The 19809-nt window shown below is 37.5% G+C and overlaps 1 protein-coding gene across 4 annotated transcripts in view; it reads left to right on the top strand.

Moving 5' to 3' along the window:
* The window catches only part of APBA2 (amyloid beta precursor protein binding family A member 2), a 99231-nt gene that overhangs the window by 36537 nt on the left and 42885 nt on the right, over window positions 1–19809 (top strand). The window contains exon 1 of one of the 4 annotated variants that reach the window (XM_035335505.1): window positions 12147–12295. The exons of the other annotated variants lie outside the window; for them this stretch is intronic. The gene's annotated coding sequence lies outside the window, so the exon portion shown is untranslated. Of the gene's footprint in view, window positions 1–12146; window positions 12296–19809 lie in introns of those variants that run through there. 4 annotated transcript variants of the gene reach the window in all.

Here is a 19809-nt window from a genome sequence, read left to right as displayed (position 1 = left end):
TGTGCAGATGTCGTGTGTGCCGTGCCTATTGCAGCAGCTGCTTGCGGCGGTGCTGTAATGCAGCCACTCCCACCCCACTCCGAAGCACACAGATGATCCCCGCTGGGGAAGGTGAAAGAGAGCATCTATTTAACAAAGAAAATGGAGCAATTTGTAGTGCTCACATGATCATGTCAAAGACCATCTAAAAAAAAACCCTGCAAGCAAAGCTTATTAGTGATTATGTGAGAGAAGCAAATGATTTTGAAAACGATTGATCCTAGGTCAGATTTTCATCTCGTAGATGCACTGAGTGCACGATACAGGAGCGTGTTCTCCCAAAACCAGACATGTCTGCTGCTGGGCTCTGCTTACTGGAACTGTGTTTGACATGAGATGGAGTGTTAGCACTATGCTAACTGGTATGGGATTACATGCCATGTGACATTTGGTGTTGCAGATCGTGCCAGTTCTGCACTTAAGGAAAACAGAATAGAAAAATAAATCTTCCCTTTTAGTCTTGATAGAGCATGATTGGATTTGCTGTAGCAATTTAGCCCCAATGCTTGCTTGACCTTGAAAGTGGTACGCGTGGCAGTTGTATGATGAAGAATCCTAGTCAGAAAAAAAGGACTGCTCAGTGTTAAGACTTGTGGTAAAGGAGTGCAGCTATCATAAAAAAATCTATAGTAACAGCATATGGAAAATGGGAAAATTAGAGAAAATAATTATGTGACTTACTGATGCTGAAGAGTAAGAATAGAAAGAAGCTTGTCAGAGCAATGAAGTCTGAGGAAGAAGGATCTGAATTTTTCTGGTGGAATACAGTTTATGTTCCTGAATGGGCGGGAAGACCACCCCCTCTCAATAACTTGATTCCTTTGCAATGAATCAGATACAGGCATCATTTTTATACTCTAGCCTCTAGACCCCATATTAGCAGCCACAAAATAATTTTTTGTAACCACATGAAGTCTGTACAACAAAATAATCAAAAGATATAGATTATAAAGCACTAAGAAAGGATCAGGAGAAATGAAAGGCATTGCCAGCATCCTAGGGAATTTTCTAAATGAAAGGAGCAAGACGATGCCAGGATAAGGGGCTCATTCCTGTGAGAATAGAAAGGGAACAAAAATGAATTATCATTCTAACCCGGGAAAAATATTTCTTTACACACGAAGACATATACATAAATTACACAAGAAGCCAGTGAAAATATCAGCTTGACAGAAAACGCCAGATTTCCTTAAGAATAATTTTGATCTGAAATAAACTTAACATGCTTGCATTTCTGAAATGGCTAGAATTTGGTTCTACATACAGTCTGACGTGACATCCTAACCTAGTTAAATTCAAAAGGATTTTCATTCCTGAATTCTACTTTCTACCCTTAAATGCTTTTTATATTGCAGAAAAATAGTCTTTGAGCTTGTTGAACGTGGTTTTTCTTTCAGATGAATCCTGAACATCCTGAAGGTGAAGCTTTATATTATGTAGCTGTTGACAATGAATATTTGCCCACTATCTAAAAAGTGAAAAAAGGATATTTTTTCCATTTCATGAACACGTGTATAGGACTATGTCTGTCTTACTACAAGCATTCAACAAGCTATCCAAAAGGCCTCCTACGCATCTGAGTACATCGGGCAGAAAAAGGTATGACTTTGAAGGAATCCAGTGTCAGTTGAAGGCGATGGAATAATATTCCCTAGTTTCAACAGGGGTTGAAGTAAGACTGCAGTATATGCTTAGCTGAACCAACACACATACAGCTGTTTCCCCAGAATCTTGCACTCAAACATTTTTTGGGGAGGACCACTGACAGCCAGTACTTTGGAGGTAGAAGTCTAGGTTACTCTCAAGTCTATAGAAAGCAACCACTTCTACTTTTTGGTATATAATTTTGGGGATAATTTGGGGGCTTATGTGAAACTATATCTTAGGAAAAAATTGTTCAGTGTGCTCTTCAGACGTTGTATGAAATATTTTTTGCTTCTGTCCTCCAGAATTTAGAAGGCTCACTAATGCACAGAACTCCATGAATTGGAAAACATTATGTATTTTTTCATATGGATGCAGGCAGAACTGCAGAGACTGAGACTGACGATTACCATCAGTTTTCCTTTCTTTTCTATACTATTGGCTTTTTTAATTTTAACTGAGGACGGAGGATTTAAATAAAAATTAAAAATTAAGCAGTAGAAATTACTTTTCTATCCTGACTATTCCTACTTAAAAAATATATTATTTTTTTTTTTACATTGCAATTTTGAATCTCCTTGTTTCAGAGGAAGAATGATTACTGTGTTTTTTCCTTGAGTCACAAGGTAATAAGTGCATTAAAATCTATACATCCAGGTTAAACAGGAAAAAGGAGTTTAGTAGATAGATGTGGAATGGGAAATTAAAAGATTAAATTTGAATACACAGGCCAGGTTTTGGTATAGAAACTGTGTGTGTTCATGTGCAAAAGCATTCTAGCATTATTGAAATAAAATACATATAAACTTTGAGAAACAAGGAATGAAAAGTCTTGTATTCTCTAAGTAAAGTACTCTTCTAAAGTAATCTTGTGCATTTATACTGCTGAGTACAAAGTTGCTCAAATGAGACCTGCAGTGTAGAAGCTTTATTTCTGCATGTTTAAATACAATCAAATTCAGTTTGATTGAAGTAGGAAGCAAAATCTCCACTGCAATGGGACAATTCTGGGACTATCTTTAATTTTCAACTCTTCAATCTCCTCAGTGATCCAGATTTCCTTGAGTCTCTTGCAGACACTAGGCGATATTCTTTTTCTGTCACAGACTCTCCTTTTTTTCTAGGGGCCATTTTAATTCAAGTAAGCTGTCAGTGTGCTGTATTACCAGGTCAATTTGCTAGTCTGATAGTATTAACCTGACTTGTTCAAAGATAACCTAATTTACCTTGTGTGCTTTTGTTCTGAGCCTCAGTTCATAATATTGCCGGTGTCTGATGCAAAATGTTAGCAAAGAAAAGTTAGAAGTTTTTAAGAGAAAGATTGTTCAAGCTTTTGTTATCTTGAAATAACCAGCAGTGGCAGATTTTTCCTTGGTGTATTTTTATGTAGATTCTCTGGAGTCAGTGATATGTTCTCAAATACCACCTAAAGACACCGCTGAAATTTTCAAGCAGAAGGTGATCTGGAGATGCTGTTTACTGCTCCTTAGGTTATTCAAGACAGCCTGTTCCTAACAGCGTATCTGCAGTCATTTTAAGCCTGGATTGCTTGTGTTCAGCATTGATTACCGTAACATGTTCAGCTTTGCTGTGTCAGCATAAAAAATTCTTTTGATGTTGGAAGACATAGAAGTTGAAGGCATTCAGTGTGTGCTTCGCACCATTTGTGACTATAAACTTTAAAGTAGCAGTCTATAAATGCAGTAGACGTTCTCTCCTCAAAAGAGGATTTTCTCAGTAGGACTACGTGAAATTTACAGATGACTGCAATAAACTGAAAAAAAAGAATAGCTTCACAGTTTTTGTAAAATGATTCTCATTTAACAAGTTCTTGATTATCAGCATGCATTTTTCTGTAGGTGATACTAACTAGCCTTACAGCTGCAAGTTCAGGAGCTGAAGGAAAGCAAGCCCTCTCCTGCCTCCTGCAATAGGAACATAATTCCAATTCTTTTCTTCTTGCGCGTATTTTCAAGTAGCCCTTGAAAATAACAAGAATGATAAAAAAATGGAAAATAAGGGGCTACTCTCAGAAGTACCTCTGGCTACCTTTGACCTGTGCAACACCAAGGACCATGACCAAAGCTAATTTAAATTGGCCAGGAAGAATGTCAGAACCAAACATTGATTGGTAAAGTGCCTCTTATCCTGATTGTCCCTGTTGCCTCCTGGTTCGCATTACAGCAGTAAGACTCAATTAAAACCCTCAGTAGCTGTGTAATAAAAGCTTTTAAGGATTGTTATACATATATTCTGCATGAACTTAAAAAAGAGGCTAATAAAATGTCTTTGCTATGGAAATGTATGAAATAATTACAGGATATTAAAAAAAGCTTTTATCCCTCAACACTGAAGGAAAATTCTATTTCATTTGATTTGTAGACGGCATTCAAATTAAAAGCATTTTTATTTGCATGTTTGCATCAGTAAAATGAATTATTAATGACATCCTAACTAAATATTAAAGCTGAGTTAATGCAGAGGCATAGTATGTTATCCTCCCCATTTAAGGTGCTGGAAATGCTTTTAAAAATGCACATCAAAAAAGGGAGGGTTTGGAAACAAAATAATCAGGACTCCTTTTAAATGTATAGCTTTCAGGCAAAGCATAGGCCCTCTTTGGTAGCTGATATTATAGTTTAGATATTGTTTCAAAGTACTGGCTACTTCATTACACAGGTAGTTTTATATTATTTTAACAATATTTTAATACCAGTATTAGTTATTAGTTGGAGACTAACAGATGCATCAATTAGGGTCAAAATTGTTTACTTGGTAGTAGTAAGCTGTCCCGACCTGATGGCCCTTACCAGAAACAAAAGCCGCAACCCCTATAGGTTCCACATTGCTTGACAGATGGCGGGAAAAGACTCTGTAGGAACTTCCTTCCACTTGCTAATGGAATGGTTACACTTCCAAGCTGGGTTAAGTGACCTGATAGCTAGGTGCTGCTATCTGTTTATGAAGTTTAATTTACTCCCCTGGCCAACTTGCACTCTAAAATTTAATTGAATGAAACATAACAAGGTTTTCTATGTCTATTTTTGTTGTTATTTTGGTTTTCAGTATTGACCATTTATGAGCTTCCTAGATGAATTGTTTAGGACAGCTGATTCTTAAGAGTATTCTGCTCTGTTCTTTCAATTTAGGCAACAAACAGACATTAAAATGTGGTATATAGACAACCAATTCAATATTCATGCACATTAATTCCCAACAAATTTCTGACTCTGCCTTACAGATAACCAAAGCCAGGAGGTGCAGAAGTGGCTTAGCAGAGCTTGCACACCTTGTGCTGTGGGTGTCAGCTGGCACAGCAGAAAGCTTATGCTTGAGCTACACTTAAACTACCCTGGGTGTCTCCAGCTTATTGTATCATGCACACACATGCACAGGCACCATGACTGTTACAATAGGATTTGGATAAATATAAATTGGGAAACAAATTGGCAGTTAGTTTTCTCACCAGTCCTTTCAGTGCTGGTGAGGAAGGTCACAGAAGTAGTATGTGTTTATAGATATGCTATCAATCCTCATCGAGGTCTGTGTACGTAGAAATTTGCTTCTGTGGCTAAGATACTAAACTAGAATTTCAGCTGAATATCCTGAATACATGTTTCAGATTGCATTTTATTTGTTTTTAGTTATGGCTTCTTTAGATGCATGTGTGAATTTCATTCAGATGTACGTGCTCTGAGCATTTCTGTGTGTCTCATTCAGGTCGTGAAATTCTGATCTTGCTTCAGCAGCGTCTAAGGCAAGTCTTTGTGACTAAGCAGCACCGACATTCTGAGCAAGATTACCAGAGATAGCAGGGAGAGAAAAAATAGGGTATGTTTGGAAGATACTTGGAAACTTTAGAAGGAAAGAAGCTTGATAGCTAATTAAAGGCATTAAGGGCAGCTTAAAGTAATTGAGGTGATTCTTATTTCTCTCTGCCAACTTTGTTTTTTGAACATACAGATCTTTTCCAGTGATAATCTCTTAACTGTATGAAAAGCCAAGCAGAAATTGGATATTCTTCAGAAATAATTAAATTGAACAGACTCAAAGCTGTAAAGAAACTATACGCAGTGGAGAAACAATTTTTGCTAATCTTTTGGTTACAGTAGTCTTAAAGGGTAGCAGTTATAGTAACTGTAGATAAATTTAATATTTTAAATTGAAATCCAGCTAAGTAACATGATAAAAAATAAACACAGCTCTTGTGGAAACCAAGTTGTAACGTTCTTTTCAGGAATTCCCATCTCTTCTCATCAGGCAGCCTACCCCAAACACATTTTGTACTTTGCCACCGAAGATAAATGGAGTAAACATTTTCTAAGTGAGTCAGGGGAAAAATTTATCCATAGAAAAACATCCTCTAAATTTGTAGACACGTTATAGATGATTGGCTTTGATCTCTACACTAAGCACCAGGCACAAGATACTCAAGATGTGCAACAGCTCTGTTTTACTTTGAGCTCACAAATTTCATTATCCCTGCGTTTCCAAATGTTAAATGATTGGCTTGAGGCCTGTTCGAACAGCATGCCCAGCTTAATCATGTGAAAAAAGATGGTTTTTATTTTGGAGGATTTTATTTTGAAACACCAACATAACTAGCATTTCAGACAACTGTTAAAGGAATAAGAAACTGAAGTACAGAAGATGAAGACGTGTGATAGAACAAGGTGTGGAAATCTAAAATCTGTGAAATGTGAAACCATCTAAGTCCATGGCACAGATTACCAGCCCAGTATGGTGTGTTAAACACTGAGTTCCATTATTTCTTACATGGAGCCACTTGTATGGCTCAGTAGTGAATTTGCTAATGGAATGAAGGAAGGGAGGGAGAAGTTTAGAAGTATGGTAGTAAAAATAAATTTTAGACACTGCAATTTGTACTGTAGCATTACAGTGTGGAACAAACATGTATGCTTCCCTTTTCAAAGTCAAACTCAGAAAGTGAACAGGAAGAAAATTGCACTGAGGTTGTTTAGATTCATGTGTCATCTGGTGCTAGGAAGGAAGTGTAGTGCTTCTGAAAGTCTCTTGGTGCAGGAGACTGAAATTCTCTAAGCATCTAGAACAGATTTAATGCAAGCACCTAAAATAAATGTTTTTTTTTTTTAGACTGCAGTCTTCATACATACAGTTGAGTGTTTTAAGATGTAAGATTACTATTAGCTTGCCATTAGCAGCTATGCAGTCTTTGGCTTTTCTCAGAAAATGCCTTCAAAGGTTTCTAAGTACTCTTACACCCTGGTGAGATTAATGCAAACGTGAAGTTGGGTTCCTATAAGCTAGCGAAGGGTACAGCTATGAAATTGTTGAAAGGTTTGTTTTTTTAATAAAGAATTAAGCCTGATTGTTTTAAGGTTATTTAGTTACAGTTTGTAAGAAAAAGATGGTTTGCCTGTAACTGTGGCAGTAGATGCAGGACTTCTCTCTGAGAAGCGTTTTATTTTTATTTTTCCTTGTTAGAATGTTTCTTAGAGAGAAGGCATGCTAAGGAAACACTGTTTATGAAAGACAACATGAAATCCTGAATCAGTATAAAGATCTCATCTGCCTCGTGCTTTTCTGAGCAATAGCAAAGAATTGCTGTAGCTGACGTTAACATTTGTAGTGACTTAATGCTTGTTAGCCAAATTCCCCAGTACTCTGCAATTGAGGTGTTAAAGTGCATTCAATCTGGTTCTCATAAGGTATTAATATGTTGTAGAAAACACTCTTCTTATCTGCTTTGATAAGTAAAACATTTGCATTTCAGAAAGATTGCTTTCAGCAGCTTGGCTGTAAACAGTATTACATCTCTTCAGAGATGCAAGAATTTTGTGGAGCATTTCCTTGCTCAGAAGTGCCGCAGGTTAATCATTTTGTCTCTGATTACTGATTTTTCCCCAAAAATAATTTGACCTGCTGATACATGAAATGATTTTGTACAGTGACTTTGTCTGGTGTGTCCTAATAATAACATTGATGGGTTTTGCATTCAACATTTTAAAATTTTAATTAATGTTTCAAGTGATAATTACCTGTCTTCTCTGGACAAAGTCATTTCATTTAAATTGTGGGTCTCTGCAGATTAGAGATCAGATTCTCTGTAGTACAGATGAAAATAACCAATCTTGACCTAAAAGTTCAGAAAACTGATGCATGCTAACTTCAATTCAATAGCCTATCAATTATTTATATACATTTGTTTTGATCAACATTTCTTTTTTAATAGTCCTAGCAATAATTTGTGAATGTTACAACTACTTGAAGGCAGAGTTTGACTTTGGTAATGTAAGAGCCGCTGCGCTGGCTTAGAAGATCAGGCCCAGCATGCTGTCTCCCCAGTGGCCAACAGCAGATACTAACAGGAGATAAGGACATAACATCTAAGACAGTGTAATATGACTGCTCCCCAGAACAGTCTCCCTGTTCACAGGAATTTTTACAGGAACTTGGGACTCAATTTTTTGTTATCATTTTAAAATTGCTAAAATTGCTTTTTTCTTGGGATGTCATTTGGGGGGGGGGGGCCAGACAGGATTACCATCTAATTCTTATTTTTTTAAAAGAAATTTTAAATTAGTCTTACAAATAAGTGAGACTTCCACAGTAGAAGTTTATTCTGCTTTGCCTAAGAGACTTTTCAAGGTAGGTCTTGTTCACTGAGTGTCAGGCTCCAATGAGGTTTTGTCAGGTCTTCATATTCAGAAGTTATACCTTTCCCTGTTAATTGCATGTAATCTAATAGAAAGATGTGTTGTGGCTAAGGTGCTTATTTGGGAACCAGACTACAAAGGACCCAAAGGACCACCTCGTGTACTTCAGCCTGGACCTTAAAAGAGCAGTAGGTGTGCATTAGTGAAATTGGACAGGCAGCTCCATGCCCTAAGGATGTATTGTTCTTCGATGGTGAACTACTCCCATTCTCAAAATGAAATGACTAAGTACTTTGCTGTGCAAAGGACAAGATAGGCATTTGCACAAGCTATGCCGTTCACACAGATGAGTCTTTCTTCTGCCAGACACACTGAGGTCCAGCTCACATGCTGCTTCTTGGGCCTGCTTGAAAGTATGAGCATGGTATTTAATATCCCAGCCTTAAAGGGGGCTGCCAGACCTGCTGTGCCTTAGTGGAAATAAATTCAAGTACAGATACTGAAGTCTCATTTGTTTTCCCTTTATACAGCACATTCCTAGTTCCCATAGCTATAGGGAATGGGGAGCTGACAACAGAAGGTAAGAATAATTCATTTGTCTCTGTCCATTTAAGCTACAGTCTTAGGTGAAAGCACCCCTCCTTCATGTGCTCGTATAGCATCTAGCACAGGGTTGTGTGTCAGGCCACTGTTTATCTCTAATTCTAATACCAAATTATAGTTTAAAGCACATTGTTATGGTTGGTGCTTTGTTTTCAGTAATGGTGAGAACCTACTGAGCTATATGGCAGTATTACTCAGAGCTTCTAAATAATTTTACATTCAAAATCCTTATTTAAGAGGAAAGCTCTTACTTTCATGAAATGTTCATAGACAATTTTTCTGCTGGCATTTGATGGGAAAGCTGGTGGTATAAAGGTTTCAAGCTATCTCGAGTATCTACTAAAGTGATTGACAGTGTTTATCTCCTAACCAGTTTTAGAAATTGAAGAGAATTTTACTGATGTGCAATATATGCCTTAGACAGAGGGAAAAATCTAATCTTGCTTTTCAAATGAAGTGATCATCTGCTATGGAGCAGTGTGCCTGGAACATAACCAGCTGCAGGCTACAGATCTTTTCAAAGCTTGCAAATGTAAAATCTCATGACATAATTCACTGCTAACAAAATCTGATTATCTTCATTATTTACTATTCTCATTAAATCTAAAATTTGTAAAGTGTCTCACAATTTAACCTTGCTGATTCTGCTTAACAAAAGACAGTATTTTATCTTGAAATGGATTAACACAATACTCTACTTCTGTATTATTTCAGTGGATTTTTTTATTTACTAAATCTGCCAGCAGCTCAAGTATTTGCGTTTGAAAGAGGCAATAGTGTGCTAACAGGAGAAAAATGGAACCTAATCCTCTTAGGCTAATTGGATGGGGAGGGTGCTAATGGCTTTCAGCAAGATTTTTAGAGGTTTCATCAGTAGGAAGAACTCTATACGATTTCCAAATCTGTAAAATCTGTTCTGTATTTATACTGCAAATAGTACTCAATGGTATCTGTCCTTGACCATATTTCCACCTGGAAACTAGTCTGAATCCAGTAAACTCCTTAAAAATAAAATGCAGGAAATCATTTAAATGAGACTTAAGCGCCTAAGTGTGCTGAATAAGTGGCCATATAATAAATCCTTTTATACTCTGGAGTACAGTTATACTTTTATACTCTTAAGGACTACAGTCAGCAATACATTTTTGAATGACCAAAGCTACCTGTTTATGCCTTATGATAATTGCAGGAAGATACTAAAATGTATATTTATTTTGAAATAAATCTAAGTTGAAGCCTCTGCATAGCTATCAGTGGAGCCTTTCTGTACAGATAAAACAAGGAATACTTTATCATGTTGTAGAACTGGGGGTTCTTGGAGCAGGGCAAACAAAGACTGTGTAGATTCTCCTTGCTGTAGTTTTGGAAGCTTATCACCTCCCTTTTGAGTAAGAACCCTTCGCTTCTGTTCTACCAGTTTATAATATCTGACAATGATGTTTTGTTTTTTGTATAGCAGTCATAACACTACAAAACTGATACTGATCTTAAATCTTTACTCAAGCAACTAGATTTGACACTATAGGCTCAGTATTCCTCTTTGTTAAGCTGTGGACTTAAACCCTAAAGAATGATTAAGCAACATTAACAAGAAATGATAAGTAAATTTGTTAAAGCATATTTTTATTCCCTCAGCAAAAAGTAGCTAATCTTCTTGATTATGAAAACTACATTTTGTTGGAATATACATTCAGGAATATAGGTCTACATCATATTTTTGCAATGCTGTAGGATTTTACACTGTCTTTAGCATAGCTTTGTCTGTTCTTTTAATTTCTGTTGGTAGGTTCTAATTATAGAGAACTTCTAGAATGCAATTTACAAGGTAATTAACTCATTTTAAATGCTTATTTGATTAAACCAAAGAGAGCAAATATTATATAGTATGAAGAGGAAAGCAAGAACACAGTTCAGAATGCACAATGTTTAAAAATAAGAATAGTAAATTCATGACTGAAACTACTTATAGCATCTGGTGAATAGCATGAAAGGAAGGGTCAGTGTTTTGCAGAACTTTCTGACCTATAGAAAAGCAGCTGTAAAGATTTCACTTTCATGTGAGGCAAGGACACATTTCAATTGTACTAGAAGATCATGCTTATTTTAATAGGAGCAAAAAGACATCCTGTCGCAAATTACCTACCCTTTCTCCTGGGTTTTGGGGTGAGGAGGCAGCATGCTTTAGATGACTGGTCACTATCTGCTACTTTTGTCTCCAGGATATGCATACTCATTTCATATTCTACTCAAAATGCAGTTTACTGGCTGCTAAACTTATTTTTGTTATTAGCAAGATAGTAACTCAGGACTGCTTCCTCCTTTTTAACATTGCTGCCTGTGGGTAGAAGGATGTGCATTTTGGAAGTCTCAGACTATTGAGATACCTAATAAACTGCAGCTGTTATAGCTTCAGCCATAATCTCTCAGTTTGCAGCTGAAAAAATATATATAAATATTCATTTGTTATCTCTGAACTTGAATTTAACAGCTGATGGTAGAGACATGAATAAGATAAGCGTAATGACCAGAAATAATGGGTATATCATTTTCTTCCTTGTTTTCCTGTTTAGTGTTTTTCCCCCCAAAAAAATTACACCTTTTGTGACTATCTGAGGTTCACCTCAACCAGAGCTGAGCCTAGCCAGTGAATAAGAAATAGGGTGTGGGGTGGTGTATTTATTTTCTTGCATTAGCTCCACGCAAAGATCCTAGCAACTGCTCTTGAGAATAACTGGCCAGTTATTTTAATGTCATCTACTTTCAGATGCTGCTCATCTCCCCCCCCCCACACACCTTTTCTTCAAAAATCCCTGTCTGTGCTTCTTATGCAAATATCTCTCTCTGGTTTCTGTTTTTACTAGGGTAAGCATGTCAAAATAATATACAAATGATAAATTGAAGCTCTGAAACACTAAGCAGCACCAAATTTTTAGTTGCCTTTAGCTGTTTTTCCTCCCGGACTACCCCAGCTGTGCTTTGAACAAAGCAGAAGGCAGGTGGTTTAAGTTAGCATCATCATAAAATTAAAGACTTTGTATGTGTGGGTGATGAGTTAAGGTTAAAAGGAAAATTCAGAATTTGGATCTTAACCTGTTACTGCTTTATTTTACAAATATGTTTTAATTTGTAACTTGCCTTTTTTTTTTGTCCTTGGAGAAGGCCAGGGAAGGTGTACAACTGAACACCTGGCCTTTCTGCCTGAACCCCAAGTGCTCTCCACACTGGCACCCAGCCTCTGCAGTCAAGTTACCAAACCGCGTTGGCTGACAGCTAAAAGAGGCTGTTAGTGCCAGAAAGAGGGGTGGTTACTGCGTGAAATAAGGCACTTGGGAGCAGAGATCAGCTCTTCTCTTCAGGAAGAGATGTCCTTGGCAAGTTTTTGGCTAGTGCATTTGGAGGGTATAGAGTACTTTGCTTCAGACTTGAGTGAGCCCCAGCACCTGCCTAGCAGGGGGATGGGAAACAGTCTTGATAGAAGAGGCTAAGGAAAAAAAAAAAACAATGGAAAACATCTAGCTATAGTGTTGATTCTGTAAGATATATATATATATTACACTGACAATATTTTAATAGGCATTCCTGGAAAAGAAACAGTCAAATTACAACAGGAGAATTTTGAGTGGAATTTCACAGGACACAAGAAAATATTTCTAAAGCTTAAGAGGCTTCTGCTTGCTGCAAACAGCAGTGCTTTAAAGCATATTTTCTTATTAGAAGTTTACTGGATTTTGTTTTAAATGAAGAAAAGAGACGGGAATTCTAAATAGCAAGTTGCTATTAATTCTACCAGCATCTTATATTTGCAACTCTTTATTAGACCAGTCTCTAGAAATTAAGTATATGAGGGTAGAAATATCTTAAAATAAGTAGCAAAAATGCTTAAGTCTTGTTTGTGTTAGCCCTCTCATTCCTGTTAGAGGTTGGGAAGAAAATTCTCTTGGAAAGTCCAAAAATAGAAAGGATGGTTTAGGGTTATTAACAAGAGCCAAAATAAACTGGAAATTTGCATCCTGTTAATTTGCATCCTGTTTAGCTTTAAGCATACTGGAAGTGTTCTGATTCTCAATAGTACTGAGAAAATACTTTAGATTTATTTGCATATGCTACCTATTTATTGAAGTTTATTTTCTAAATGACTTCTATTTTCAGTCATTTTTTCTGAGACTCCCTGATTTTTTTTTTTTTAAATAGTATCAATAGCATTGTTGTGGTTGCATTCTACAAGGTTGCATTTACGTGGCTTAACTAAACACTTGTTTTTTTAAAAGATTATTAAAATTATGTAGGAAACTTTCTGAGAGGCTGGCCAGCATTCAGGGAAGAGGTAAAGTGGAATTCACAAGACCAACTGAACTGCTGATTTAGGCTGCCAGTACTCAGATTGGAGTTCTATACACAAATGCTAGACCTCAGTCTTGTTTCCAATCTCAAGTTTTGTAGTAAAAAAAAAAAAAACAAAACAAATCTAAACTGTTAAAAATTCATGATTTCTGCATCTAGACACTTCCTTATGTTGTAAAGAATGCTTTCAAGTATTTTGAAATGGGTGGATCAGGCCATCTCATTGGTTTGAAAATAACCATCCAACCTCAAGTGAAACCTCAAGTCACTGGAACTACAGCTGAGGACTACCACATCTGGATTTCTTGGGTATATTTGGTGGAAGATTTTTTGCCTCCAAACATTTTCCTTGGGGGCAGGGGTAAGCTGAGGATATTGTCCATCTCTTAGACTTACAGGAATCCAGTTAAAACAGCACCAATGAACCATCTACAGCCACAAAAAACCTGCTAAGCATGGGTAACACAAGAGGCATGCATACACATTTGACTGTATTCACATGTGCTTACTCAACATGCAGGTCTAACATCCTGCTCATAAGAAGTAGTTCTGCTTATGCCCTAATAAAGAACTGAAGCTTTTGTCCAAGGCCTTTTCCATGCTGTAAATAATGGGTTATGGTTTTGTAGTTTTCATTTGTTCAAAGGCTTTAGAGAAGAAGGCTAGACACTTTTAACAGATCCGGTTAATAATTAGTGTCAGGCTATGCCAGCCTTGCTCAGAGAAAGGCATTGAAATTTTCTTGAAATGGAGATGCCACTCAGGTTGAAGAATGGCACAACAGGGCCCTAAATCAGTTACATCTTGGTAGTTCTGGTTGTAGGACATGTTCTGCTTCCATATACACTTCTAGAAGACCAGCCTTGCACACAGGCTCACTATATGCCCCCCTACATTTCCTTCATTGGAGGCATTGTACCCCTTTGGAGATCAATGTCTGTGTGCTCAGTCTCCTCTGAGTTGCACAGGAGGACCATGGTTCCCATGGAAATAAGAATCCTATTTATACCTGCTCTTAGAAAAGTTGGCAGGTTATCCTGCACTTGGGTTCTGTAGCTCTGCGTGATTTCTCATGGTCTATAGTCAGATTGACTGAAAAGTGAGCATGAAGTTAATATCATTTGGCCTCGGGGAAATCAAATGACTGCAGAATCTGACAAAATCATGGCAGGCTCATGTTCTGTTCTGCTCATTAAGAATTCTGGTTCCCAGTCTAGGATCAGTCACAATTCATCTTGGCTTACTTAGCTGATGGGAGTCTATTAAGTATTCTGTAATGAAAGTCTGAGAAATACTATTAGCATGATACTAAAATTGTTTTGAAGAAATTGAACTTAGACTTTTTTCCCTGCTTGAACTTATCTGCTTATTGAAAACAGAATTGTACAATTACCATAAAGCCCTGGAATCGGGAATTTTCTAATGTAGTTCTATTGAAAAATACTGTTGTGTTTTTTTTTCTAATATAGTTGTATTGAAAAATACTGTTATCCGAGTTAAAATTGAACCGAATAATTTACTAAGTATAGCAACTGTAAGCATGTGAAGTCATTTGTATATGTAAAAGGGTCAGAGCTTCTTGGCAGCATTTTTTAAATTATGGGCATACAGAACATATATGGAATAGCTTCAGTCCACTGTCCGTTGAAAACACTGCTCAGCTGTAGAGAAACAAGCCCCTAGACCAGGTTCTGCAATCTAGTCTGATGGTAAAGTGTGTTGCAATGCTTATGGTCTACTTGCAGCTGAAATTAATAGCAACTCAATTGTATTGGATAGGCAGGGAAAAGAAGTATTGAACAGTTCCGAGGAACCAAGACTTGCATGAGAATTTTGTCAAAGACAACTGAGGAAGGATACAGGTATTTGAAGATGCAGGTATTTGAAGAAGCATGGGAGAAACTGAGGAGCAGGTGAAGAAAGGAAGCCAGAAGGAAGCTCAGGAAGGAGGCCTTGCAAAATGAAGCAAGGTTATCAGAGTGAGGCCAGTAAAATTCTTCCATTCACCTCTAGGTTGCCAAAGCAGAGCTGAAGAGATCATTTAGCTGTAGACAAGCCTGCAGTAGTACAATATTTGTTGATAGAAGCAGCTACCAATCCCTGCCAAACCACACAACCCCCACAGATCCCTAGGTTAAAGGCAGAAGTGTCAGGGAGCTTGTTTTACTTCTGAGAACACTGTTCTTCTTGTGAACTGAGTACATATGTAAAGCAGTTCTTTAAACACAGCCAGAACTGTTGTACTGGGTGTTTGCTTATTGCTGCGTTTACAATTGTGTACTATTTCCCATTTTTAATGCTCATTTAATTGGTCTCTCTCCATAGGAAGAGCAGTGAAGGTATCTTTCTACACAGGTGAAGAGATGTAGAAGTGCTAACAGTTCCATAACTCCCCTCTGCAGCTGTCAGGGACTAGGTGCAAGGAATTCAGGAGAAAGCCAATGACTCTAATGAGCATTGATTAGAATCAATTTCAACTGTAAAGCAGCAGCCCTGTTTCTAGGAGCAGAAGAGAGTGGTTCCCCTATGCATACTCATGTAGAAATACAGCACATGTTTTCTGGAGGTTTTTCCTCCAGAATTTCCCTCTCAGCATTTGGAGCTGAGGGGATGAAACTAAGAGGAAAAAAAATAACATCAAGAACAAAACATTTGAGATCCCTATTTAACTTAGCCATTTAATCAGACTTAACACTGATGAAGCTTATAGTGTTGTACTATGTAAAGCATTTGCTTTGCCCCTTCAAGACAAAAAATGCTGAATTATGAGGGGAGTAAAGGATATAGAACTGACCTCCATGTTTTCAGTGACACTGTTTATCAGAAGTTGAAAACTACTTTGACTGGTACAGAGATTTGACCTAACTCCACTGTCAAGGAGGGAATCTTACACCAAGCAGAGCAAGTGACTTGTTGACTCAACTGAAGCCTCTGTTTCTGAAGTTCCTCTGTGTCCAGCAAACTGTCATTACTCCTATCGTTACAACTTCAGAAGACATTGGAATAAATAGAAATCCAGTATTTTCTCCTGCGAGAAGAACAATCTTGGTAACTGATAAGTAAATACTGCATAATACTACATAACCTTCTAATACCATAGGCTTCTTTAGAAGTATTAACCTCTGCTCACTTTTTGTATCACAAGGGGCATTCAAAAGGCTTCTGCACTCTAGACTGAACAGCAGAATGCTTGGTAAAAGTTTGGTATCTAGTGTATTTCTTCACAAGAAATCCAAATTTGTTTATTTATACTGAGTTCAGTTAGCTGCCATCCACAGATTAACATCTCAGTCTGTAGGGGAGAATACAGTTTGGAGCTGGGGCCTTCAGGACCTAGGATTGCGTGACATGAGCCAGCTGAGAAAAAACCTAGAGCAGTGTTAGATGTTAAAGGATTCAGGTTATGCTAAACCTAATGTAATACTGAAGTATTTTTCTAGAAAGTCTGAGAGGTATTCTGAAACAGTGGAAGAAAACTAGACTACTTTGGCTGTTCTAATATTTGAGTTAAAGTACAGCTGTCCCCTTGACAAAATACATGTGGAGCGCCTTGCCCAAAGAACAGTTCTCTCCAAGAGCAATCCTCATACAGGCTTGGGTTTGAAACTGCTTAGTAGCTCAGATGCATCAGTATAGCTGTGGAAGCTACATTTCTTGTAGGTTAGGATGGTATAATCAGTGCACATCGTCAGCAATTCAGAACAGAAAAATAGATTCTGCTTTTATTTTTACATGTGGTCAGTACTTGGTTTCTTAAATGTAGCATGCCTGGCTTGGAAGGTGACAAAGGTAAAGAGGCCAACTAGAACTGTAATTGTTGCACATAGATAGCCTTGCAAGTTCAGTTTCTATGCCACTAAGGTCAACCTTGCCTCTTATTGGAAGAGATCAGACTTAACTTTACCTTAATTGGGAACAGGTGCCTCAATTTCAGCATACTGGGGTAGAGCACTGTTTTCAACCATGGTGGCCTTAGACTGAATTAACTGCACAGCCAGATTCCTATGGCTTTCTGGTATGGCAGTGCTAAAGACACTTGAGGGGAATTCCTTTCTCTATTTCTTGTTATCATCTGTGCCCTAAAATATATCCTATGTGCCATTATTTGAAGTTTCCATGCTCCCTCCCCTAGCACATATGCTGCACTTTTGCATGCTGCTGCTGGGGGAGAGCTGCAGCTGCGGTCACTAGCTCTGCCCAGAAAAACACTTTCTTCCAGCCCCCTGAGCCCCTAACCTGGTCATTTCCCACAGCTATTGTAGCTGCCACTCATCAGCCATTGCTCTCTTTCCAGCCTCATGCCCTGTCTAATAGCTGGCTTTTGGCTCTGAGCACAAACAGCTTCCTGTGATGTGCACTGGCATACAACTGTTAGCATGCAGTTTTCCTTGCAGGTAAGTAACAGTTATGAACATTTAGTTACTGCAATTTGTAAGATGATATCACTGCAGTGATACCACTTAAGTATCGAGCCCTGAAACTGCCTGAGTGAAGGTTCTTAGAAGTAGTTAGAAAAACTCCATTACATAATCTAGAAAGGGTCCTCATCTCTGTATGCTTTGGAAATACCTGAATCGGGAGTTTCAGACAATCACTGTGCTGGTGTTACTTGCTTTGTGCTTCCTTATCTTCAGTGACACTAGCTCTATATGTGCAGAGTCTACTGCAGCATAACTCACCATGTATTATTTCATAAGAACATTTCTTCCCCTAAAAAATACTAAACAGTGCTGTTCTTGACTAGAAGTAGGACAACTGAGGTGTGTTTAGTCTTCTTGGAAGAAATACCTATTTTGTTGCACTGTCTTGTGTTTTAAAAATATATTGTGCTTACCAGTACCTGATCTGGTCACACAAGCAATGCCCAGGGAGTTTTTCTTACTTGTGGGCTGCTTTTTTGCAGCCTGTAGAGAGCTTTGCAGTGTTGTGGGTTGATTGCTGCTTGAATCCAAAGTAAGGTAAGTTTTCTTTATACTGCAGTCACAGCATAGAAACTTCCTTAGTTTGCAGTAGTTAGAGTTTACTAAATCAGAAGCAACACTAATGGACAGATGGCCTGGTGTTCTACTTCTGAGTTGCTTCTTGACTCCTAAGAAAGAACTGATAGTTTATTAGAGGGATAATTGTGGGTATACAGATCATATTGAGAAAGCCTTATAAGTCTATTAGCTCTTTTAATAGTGAGAAGGCTCAAGTAATCACAGGGGAAGTTTTACCTCCTTTCTCTGATTTGTTTTTCATTTAAAGCTTCCTTTCTGATATACCATGTACTCTACCAGCTTCCCTTCTGCTATACACACGCCCCATCTTCTCCTGTGACCCGGATGCCTCTCATCTGTATTCCCTGTTTTAGGGACAGCTCAGATTTGCCATGTGCCACTCAACTACAGCTGCAGCTTTCTAGACTTGTCAGAAACCAAGGTTTGGGGTGTTCCTTGTGATATCTGGAATTCTGCAAGGGTATCTCTGAGGTTTTAGGTCATAATGACAATCTGGTTTTGATAACTTCATAATGCCTAGGAAATTCTTCTCTATGTAGCCACTCTTTCCTTGCCATTTTTATTGCTCTGTGCACCCAAGACCTATGATTAAAGTCATCATATGGTTGGCTGACATGCATTTGTTGTTTGCATATAGTAAAAAAAAAATAAGCTGGCTTTGTGTGGTATATTTCAAGCATGTTTGTGAGCTCAGCTCATCCTGTTTAAGTGACTATAGGTCAAGCTGATAAGTATACAGCAATAAAATATAGGAAAACATACTGAAAATGTTTCCCACATCCAAATCAAACACAGCAGATTACTGTTGTCAAGCTTGCATAGAATTGACTGTTTTCTTTGGATAATGTGATAATGTATCAGGAAAGACTGAACTATTTAGAAACCAGTATTTAGACAAAAATGTGTAATTTAAAGCAACAAGCATTTAGTGTCAACAATTGAGCTTTTATTGTAAATATGCCTCTTTTCCTGGAGTACAAGTTAAATTGTTTGAAAATCTATGTTTGGTTTAACAATGGGAGATACTTAATGACATCCAGCTAATAAGAGCTGATAAACCAGTGAATGATTCATTTTTTAATAATATAATAGGAGCATATTATACTTGAATGTCTATTAGTTTGGCTGTCGCTTGCGGCATTGCTTTCCTGTAGTTTTGGTAAGAGACAGTCAGATTCTAAGTGTATTTTGTCAGTACATGTTAAAGACATGCCTAAGCTGAAAATTGAAAATATCTACTGTTTACTGTATAGTGATCAAAGTGTGACCCCTTACTGACAAAGAAAAATGGAAAACTAATTTCAAGATTCAAGATTAATTTTCTGTCAAATTGACAAGAGACCCTACACTAGAATATGCTTAGAATAAGCACAGAACCTTCTCATTATCTGTTCCTTTCAGTGTGCAAGTTATTACTTTGATTTCACAGTTCCATAGCATGAGCATTTTAGGAGTTAGGTGTTTGTGAATCTGGTATAAATATCTGCAAATACATCCTTCTTACCATTTTAATCCATGACTTGCTGTTTCCCATATCACTGATC

The sequence above is a fragment of the Oxyura jamaicensis genome, chromosome 10, assembly GCF_011077185.1.
Source record: "Oxyura jamaicensis isolate SHBP4307 breed ruddy duck chromosome 10, BPBGC_Ojam_1.0, whole genome shotgun sequence".
Classification (NCBI taxonomy): Eukaryota; Metazoa; Chordata; class Aves; order Anseriformes; family Anatidae; genus Oxyura; species Oxyura jamaicensis.
The sequence above is the reverse complement of the archived record's forward strand: the minus strand, read 5'-3'. Positions and strand labels throughout refer to the sequence as shown.